The 9,242-nt window shown below is 49.2% G+C and overlaps 1 pseudogene; it reads right to left on the bottom strand.

The window, feature by feature from the left end:
* Positions 1-453: 453 nt before the first annotated feature.
* On the bottom strand, positions 454-7,617 carry LOC139541859 (tRNA (34-2'-O)-methyltransferase regulator WDR6-like; annotated as a pseudogene).
* Positions 7,618-9,242: the final 1,625 nt, after the last annotated feature.

The following is a 9,242-nucleotide window of genomic DNA, read 5'->3' as shown; positions in this document are numbered from 1 at the left end:
CTGTGTTTGCATCCTGCTAGCTGTCACTCAAATAGCGAGGGGCTGAAGATCATTGGCTAGAACTCAAATTGCTAGGGGGCTGGCACTTGTGGGGAAACAGCGCAGCACAGCTTCCAGAAAAACAGTCGCTTTCAAACTAGGATTTCATGGCTAATTGGGGTAAGACCATTGGGCCTGTCTAGAACATTTTGAATGGGGTGGCCAAGGTGGGGCACAGATCCAGTTTAGGGGGGGCCATTACATTTTTAACCTTAATCGATGCAAGGTGGATTTTCTATATAATTATGAAGGTTCATTGCATTAAATGCTTCAGTTTAGGTTTAGTAAATTTCACTGTTCAAATAAATCAAATGATTGTTAGTGTTTGGTCAGGATTTAATATAATGTATTAGCATACAGCAGTAAGATCACTTGAAAGTGCCATCCTTCTGTGACAAATTTCTTATGAGCTTTATAGTAAAGACATGTATTACGTTTAGTAAAAAAAAAAACTTTTAATGTGAACACAACCATTCATGTTATCATCTAATTGTCAAACTAATCACTTAAGTAGGTTACCTGCGCATCTTCGTCTACTCCAAAATAAGTCCAGCATCCGAACAGTGCACTGTGCACCCGCCATTTGAAAAGGACATCTATTACAAACACTAAGTTATTGACATTCAGCCTAAAAAGTAGTGTTTATTCATAGTTGCCAAGGGAAGCCATGTTTCCCCCCAAAATTACAATAAAATAAACACATTTCTCATCCATGTTTCATAATTTTCCTGCAATACGCAGCGCCCCTCTGGTTTAGTATCTGTAGCCTATGTATCTACTCTCTACTCTTTTTGGCCAGATAGCATCAGATATTGTACATGGGTTACAAATACTAAGACAGAGGGGCACTGTTTCACTCGCTCAGATGCTTTCTCCAGTGAGATAGATGAGTATTTCTGTTGGTGCGCGCCTTGGTCAAAATTATCAATATATTCAGAGACGACATATCAGATCTAAGAATTTATGGGGGGGGGGGGGGCAATCAGATTTCAGGGGGTGCCACCCCCTGGACATGCCACTGGGTAAGACAGTAATTCTGCTCATAAACTCAAAAAAAAAGAAACGTCCCTTTTTCAGGACCCTGTCTTTCAAAAATAATTTGTTTACAGACAGTAGGCAATTAAGGTTACAGTTATGAAAACTTAGGACACTAAAAAGGCCTTTCTACTGACTCTGAAAAACACACAAAAAAAGCGTGAACGTCCCTTAGGCATGCTGCAAGGAGGCATGAGGACTGCAGATGTGTCCAGGGAAATACATTGCAATGTCCGTACTGTGAGATGGCTAAGACAGCGCTACAGTGAGACAGGACGGACAGCTGATCGTCCTCGCAATGGCAGACCACGTGTAACACCTGGACAGGATCGGGACATCCGAACATCACACCTGCGGGACAGGTACAGGATGGCAACAACAAATGCCCGAGTTACACCAGGAACGCACAATCCCTCCATCAGTGCTCAGACTGTCCGCAATAGGCTGAGAGAGGCTGGACTGAGGGCTTGTATGCCTGTTGTAAGGCAGGTCCTCACCAGACATCACCGGCAACAGCGGCACAAACCCACCGTCGCTGGACCAGACAGGACTGGCAAAAAGTGCTCTTCACTGACGAGTTGCGGTTTTGTCTCACCAGGGGTGATGGTTGGATTCGGGTTTATCGTCAAAGGAATGAGCGTTACACCGAGGCCTGTGCTCTGGAGCAGGATCGATTTGGAGGTGGAGGGTCTGTCATGGTCTGGGGTGGTGTGTCACAGCATCATCGGACTGAGCTTGTTGTCATTGCAGGCAATCTCAATGCTGTGTGTTACAGGGAAGACATCCTCCTCCCTCATGTGGTACCCTTCCTGCAGGCTCATCCTGACATGACCCTCCAGCATGACAATGCCACCAGCCATACTACTCGTTCTGTGCATGATTTCCTGCAAGACAGGAATGTCAGTGTTCTGCCATGGCCAGCGAAGAGCCCTTTTTCTCAATCCCATTGAGCACGTCTGGGACCTGTTGGATCAGAGGGTGAGGGCTAGGGCCATTCCCCCCAGAAATGTCCGGGAACTTGCAGGTGCCTTGGTGGAAGAGTGGGGTAACATCTCACAGCAAGAACTGTTGTTGTGTGCTTTACAGTGCATTGTTAATTATTTCATGCCCTGTGTGTCTCTGTTGACAGGATTGAGTGTCTGTTGACAAAGAACAAAGCCAGAGGAAAACAAACACTTGAGAGCCAACAGAGATGAGAGGGGATGAAACAGGAGGAGGAGTGGGAGAGGATGCAAGAGGAGAAGGAGCCTTTTAAACAGTAATGCACCAGAAGTCAACACACAGACAGTGAAGCAGGTTCGAATAGTAGCGCTATTAAATGAAGTGGTGGGAAACCTTAGTTGGTTCACAGTACCTGCTGGTTTCCTTCCAGAGGAGCCAATCATAGGCAACCGATCCCGTAACACCATAGATCCTATAACCTGTGATGACAGAGCAGAGAGATCACAGTTCATTACTTTAGTCCATAATAACCCATGACAACAATGTTACCTATCTTTACTAAAGTACCTCTCTGGTGGGTGTGGAGGGCTCCTCCTCAACTTGGGGGTCTTTCCTCCTCCCTCGGGGGTCCACTGGCACACCTCAGCCTCGTTCTCCTGGCTCCGGCGAGGCATCCCTCACGCACCACTACACACACTCCTCCTTTCTCACTTTAACCTTTCAGCAGACAATGCCTTCTGTCCAACTGTGCTTACAGTAAATGACATCACCAATCAGCCCCGACTCCCTTCAGGCATCAATAGATTCCTTCCATGAGTCTTCTCTCACTGCACAGACTACAGTTGAATTACAGGTCTTTCTATTGAAACAAAACAAATCCAGAGATTTCCCATTGAGCCTGTCAGAAGCAATGTGTATGTATTCACATATACAGTTGTTTTTATACGTCATTGGTCAGATGGCATCACCTCCTTCCATCCTCTGGCTCTTCAACTACCACTCTCTCTCTCTCAATAGTTGACTTATTTATTCACCTCTGCTGTCCATTTCCATACTCAAACCCTTCTCTCTCTCTCTCTCGTTGCCTTCTTTTTCTGATTCAGTCCCTTTACCTCCTCAGTGAAGATGGCACTCAGATGTGACTAAAATATTAATGTTCACCTGCTGCAGTCTTGCCCCCCTGTAAACTTGTGCACTGACCCCCATCGAGACTTCCATTTCACATAACAGCACTTGCAATACACCCCCCCCACCGAGGAAAATGTCAGATGCTTTGACAATTAATTTTGTAAAGTACCAGTCCATGGGTCTGAAAGCATTGGGTCCTGTACACAACAGGTCATGTTGTCTTGTCTTCCGGACAACGCTGGTGAAAAGACTCTTTCACACGTCCCTCTTTCACACGTCCCACACATCTTTCTTCCAGTTCTATGCTACCCGTTCCCTCCATCCTCCATGTCTGTTACCTTCAGCAGCTGTAACCCCTGTCCACAGACAACCACCCAGCCCCTGTCCCTAGCCCCAACTTCAGGCCCAGCCCCCATCCATACCTCCAGCCCTACTGCATCTATGACATGGGAGAAGAGCGCTCCCTGCTGGCTGAGTCCGGTACTGGCCAGCCACAACAAAACACCCTCTGGTCAGGGGAGGTGGACATCAGCAGGTCTGGGCTCAGCATCCTTAGGGCGGTCAGAGGGGCAGTGTGAGCTAAAGCCACTGACCACTGAGACTGGAGCTGTAGACACTCTGCTGCCCTCTACCTCCTCCCCCTGGTACTGCACCCTGATGAGTGCCAATGACAGCTGTCCGTCATCTCGACTGGCTAATGTTATCCGGGTTGTCTGTATGTCCCCCCCAGGCCTTCCTCCCATACGGCAAGGGTGTTGACTACGCTCTAGTGAGCGGGGACTGTTAGACAGGGGCTGGGTGGGGCTAGGGCCGCAGTAGGGGGCTTGTCCTCCAAGTTGGCCACGGTGATCATATCCCATACTGCTATCCTTCCATCTGTGGCTGCACTGAAGAGGAACACACCTGATGGAGACAGAGGTGAGAGAACGTTAGGCAGATGTTATTATTATGATTGGCCAACAACAAGCTACACAAGCCACGCTCCACTCTCGTGAAAAGCAAGAGCAGCCGCATAAATTATATAATTTCTCTCTCTCTCTTACTGCAGCAATTGTGTTCGGATCTGTACGGGCCCTTCCGGACAAGTCAGTTAAAATTACAAATACCTGTGACCCCTGACAATCATATCAGATCCGACCCAGACATGTGACATTCTGCTCGGGTCCCGGATCAGGTCTAGGTTACAGGTGAATCCGTGCAGACCTCTACCTCAAGCATTTGACTAGTAAAATAATGTTAGGTAAATCCGACGTCTGCAGTGGCCGTACAGCATTTACTACGATATGGCCTCCGCAGAAGTCAGGGCATGTATACTTATTGCACTTTGCAGAGCAGAGCTGTTGTGAAGGAAGTTGTTAAGGAAGTGAGTTTGTGTTTATACTGGACCTCCCGCCCCCACCTACTGTCAACCAATCAAGTCAATGCAGAGCTATACCGAGCCCTCTGCATTGTTACAACATTTTGGAGGCGCACGCGATGCGGTACGGAGCTCAATTTAGCTTCTGCATGCATCACACCCTCCATATGGCCCCTGACCTCGTTTTTAGATTGAGCATGAATCGGATTTTAAGCAACAGAGTGTGCTTGTGGTCCTGTGAGAGAAAGGGCAGCTGCATGACAGTATCTGTGTGTTGTGTGTTCTGGTAGAAAGTCAGGGGATATCTTTGAATGCAAAAAAATGAACCACAAGTTCAAACACCTCATTTCTGGGTCCATTTTCAGTCTTGTGTCAGTTCTGCTTTCTCTCCCACTGATCGTCCAATCGGTGGCTGGCCACCTGTATCACCTGACACGACTCTCCATTGCCTACAATCAGCAGCCGGAAGCACTGCATCTGAGCCCGCATATACAAACAGTGCAGAGAGGCACTGTGTTGCTGTCTGTTCATCGGTCAGTCCTTCCATCCAATCGTTTGACTGCTGTCAGTGTCCGAACATTAGAGATGTGGTCGGTGAGGAACGACAGCACTCTGGCAGTACCGGTCTGCAGTCGGACCGCCAGGACGGTCAAGCTGGTGCCCCTCTCCTCCGGTCACCAGCACCTCCCAGCAGCCCTCTCCAGCCTCCACCACCCCCAAGCGACACACACAGCCCACTCACCTGCCATGCAGCCCATCTCTCAAGCTGAATACCTCCCCAGAGGGTTGAGAGGCCAGGACCACCCCCTGCTTGATGAACACCAGGATCCCCTGGCCCACTGAGAGGCCATCCTGGTGGGGGCAGTCGCTCCAGGACCGATGGCCTCCTCCACAGGGCACTGAAAGCAGCCTTTCCTGCCTCACAGGGTCCCACACCACAAGGTGGACCGAGTAGAAGACCATGATCACAAAGTGGGCCTCTTTACCAGACCCAGTCCCTTCTAGTTCCTGGACCCTCAGGTCCTCTTTAGAGTCCTGGGGTTCCAGAAGCAGAACTCTCTCCAGCCACTCCATCCCCCTGCATGCCCGATGGACCCTCAGAACCTCAAGGCTCTCTGGTCCGACCCAGAGGACTCACACAGCTATCTCTACCTGCGCTGTACAGCTGCCCGCGATGCTCACACACCCACATCACCCCCTGCTTCCCGTGCACCCCAAACAGAGAGCCCACAGGCTGGAGGACCAGCCTCTCTTATCCTTATCCCCCTCTCTGACTGTCACATCCCCCTTTCCATCATTGCTTTCAACTGTCCCATTATGTGCCTCTCTTCCAATCTCTTCATACCTATGCTCTGCTCCATCACCCCCACCCCTTCTCTTGCTGGTGTTCTCTCCCTTCAAAATGAAGCAGTGATCCTCTCCTGTCTCCACATAGCCACAGTGCCCCCTGTGGATGGTTGAGGTAAACTACAGCAGTGAGCCAGCATTTTGCACAGGAAGGCAGGGGGAGAGCACAGTGGTTCTACCCTTAGATCCAGTCCTGTGTCTCTCATCTCTACCTCCACCTGCCAACGACAGACCAGCCCCAGACACCTGCAGGTATCCCCTGTCCCTCTGCCTGCCCCACCCACAGCACACTGTGGACCTTTCCTGGCCCTGCCCTCAACAACACCCCTGCACCAGGCTGGGACATGGGGAAGACATGCACCCCTTCACGGAGGCTGCCTATAGCACACAGCCCCTCCCTGGATGCAGCAGACCCCCAACCCATAACTCTCAACACCTCTAACACACAGGACCTGAACTCAGGACCCTGCTGTCACAGGAGGGGAAGCCCAGGTCCACCAGGCTCTCGCCCTCTCCTCGCTCAGCATTCCCCTCCTTCTTCTCACCCCCCACCTGCCATAGCTGGACTCCTCGATCTGCCGCCCCCCGGTGGCCACCCACATGCCCTGGCCCTCCCCTCCCTCACTGACCACCCTCACTCCCCCAGCCCGGTGTCCATTCAGTGTCCGGCCCATCCTCCCCCACCTCCCCAGTCCCACAACAGAGACCCCATCCTCCCCAGTGCTGTACACCCGTCCAGGGGACAGCTTTACGGAGAAGACTGGTGTCCGTACAGCACCGCCACACACGTCGGGCTGGGGTCATATCCCCTCCAGCACCCCCCAGGTCCCCCAGCCCCCTGAACCTCACACTGAGGTCATTAGAGGCGGAGGCCAGCCAGTCTCCCGGCGGTAACAGAGGCTGAAGAAGACACTACTATGACCTGGCAGACACCTTTCCACTGGGGCCTTCCTGTCTGGCTGTGCCCCTCCTGGCCTCCAGAGCACCAGCTGGTTGAACACTGTCTCCCCCACCAGGACAGAGTCCTCCCAGGTCCCACCAAGGAGCAGGGTGGAGTACAGCAAACACCCCTCCTGGCAAGAGCAGAGGACCAGGATGCGGCCCTCCACAGGGTCCAGCAACAGAGTAGCATTGTGGGCCAGAGCCACACTGAGGGGCTCTTCCTCTCCAGAGACCAAGTGGACATCCAGGGCCCAGTCCTGCAGCTCCATGAGGGGGCCCAGTGGCTCCAGCCTCTACCTTCTAGCACTCAGCAGGCGCACAACCTTCCCTCCAAACACTACCACATCATCCTCTGGGTCACAGGTCCGTCCGTCTCTTGGCTGTGGTTTGGGACGGATCCCATGGATGCGGTAGTTGTGGAGCAAGCTCAGGTGCAGGCTTTGGGCTGTGGTTGGAGGCAGTAAACTGTCAGGATCGGACCCTCACCTGTATGGCCATATGCAAATGTCATTATTTAAAATAAAATCTTCATGACAGAACAAGGACAAAGGAAGAGAGAAAGGATGCAGTTTATACATTTCTTGGAACATGGCCCAGATCAGATTGATAATCCTAGGGTTTTGATTAGGCAGTAATGACCAAAGAATTACGAATTTGAATATTAGTAATTTAATAGGATCTCTATGGTACGGACGGTCTTGTATTCTCTAGCCAGGGATCCCGTACATGTCAGCAGGTTCTCCTCCCTTAGGAACTCCAGAGCAGTGACAGGCGCTACCAGGGCTGCGGTCTCCATCATCACTGAGCTCCTCTCCTCAACAATACCTGACAACCTGGGACACATACAGAAGAATTAGCCAGTAATCCTCTTATTCAAAAGCCTTTTTCTGTAGTGTGACAACATCAACTTGCTAGATACTAGCTATGTGTGTGTGCTGTAACATTTGATTGATCATTTGTGGCTTTAGCCCGTTATGTTAGTCTTTCTCTTATGAATGAGAATCAGAAAAAAACTAGTTTAATTTACAACAACTTCAGACTTATTGTCAAAACCAAGGCAGGAAAACAATTTGAGAAACACTTTTCACGCCGCTTCGATCCAGCTATGACCGGAAGTTACTTTTTCATAGCAGGTTAGGAGAATTTCAGGTTAAGGTTAGGAAAAGAGTTAGTGTTGATATTGGGATATGGAGAAGGGTGAGCCGGTCAAGGATCGATTCAGACTAGGTGGTAAATTGTATGACAAGCGGCAGTTTATTCAGAGTAAAGATATCTGGTACAAGCGTGCACGGACTCGTTCTGTCTGGCTCATAGGGAACCGTCGGAACAGAGCCCCGAAAACATAGTGCAAATGTATTTTATACAGGTAATAAAGTAGGTTGAGTCTGGCTGGTCTGGTCTTCTGGTTGGTCCTGATGAGTTGGGCGAGGTCCCCTTCAGGCTAGTATCACTGTCCCATTGGCTCTGAGTAGAGTTCTTTGTCTTCAGAAATGTTCAGCTAAAACAGGAGTTTAGGTGTGTGCGTAGATGTTCCTATTTTGACATATCTGTGTGTCTCTGTGAAATGTTCAGCTAAAACAGGAGATTTTGTGTGTGCGTAGACGTTCCTGTTTTATCAGTTTTTATGAAAGGTTTGCCTCAGCCCTCTGTCCTTGGGTGTGTGTGTGTCTCAGTATCTCGTGAAATGCAGACCCAAGCACCCTTTTGATCAAGGCCTTTCCTGCCTTATCAGTGTTTATGAAAGGTCTGTGCCAGCCCTCTGTCCTTGGGTGTGTGTGGGTCTCAGTATCTGCTTATGAGTTTGTGAGAAACCCTGTTTTGAAAGAAGTTAGTTATAACAACGTAATAGCAATATGCTTGTGTTATTTTAAATGGTATTTATTACATTAGCGAAAGGTCAGTGGGTAACCCCTACCATAACCTTCACCAACCCATTTTAAGTGTTAACTTCAATGAGGTAGGGACGTCTCAAAGGTCCCGGATTGCAAAATGCTCGTGTAACCTGCTACAAAAATCACTTCCGGTTGTAGTTGTATCGAAGTGGCGTGAAAAGAGTGTGTACCAATAACTAGCTAGATGACATAATGCTAATAACTTTGTATAATAAAAAAAACTATTATAAAGCTAACTAGCATGCTAACAACTAGCTAGCAATGTCAGGGCTACTGCTGTATTATAAATACTATGGCTAGCTACTTACATATCTATATAGGAGAACCCTTTCATTTCTTGCAAATTTTTATCCATTTCCATTTCATTTTATCCATTTCGTGTATTGGTTCTATCTAGCCACTTACGCGTTTCTCCACTGCCAGAGTAGTGTGTATGCCACGGATCCAATCAAATATGTCTACACTGACAGATGCATCGCAATTGCAATAGAGTTGATACCCATTGGTTAAAAACTAGTCCAACGTGCTATTTGCGTAAATTACGCAGGTTTGTTGTTTAC

Source organism: Salvelinus alpinus, chromosome 17 (assembly GCF_045679555.1).
Source record: "Salvelinus alpinus chromosome 17, SLU_Salpinus.1, whole genome shotgun sequence".
Lineage (NCBI taxonomy): Eukaryota > Metazoa > Chordata > Actinopteri > Salmoniformes > Salmonidae > Salvelinus > Salvelinus alpinus.
The sequence above is the reverse complement of the archived record's forward strand: the minus strand, read 5'-3'. Positions and strand labels throughout refer to the sequence as shown.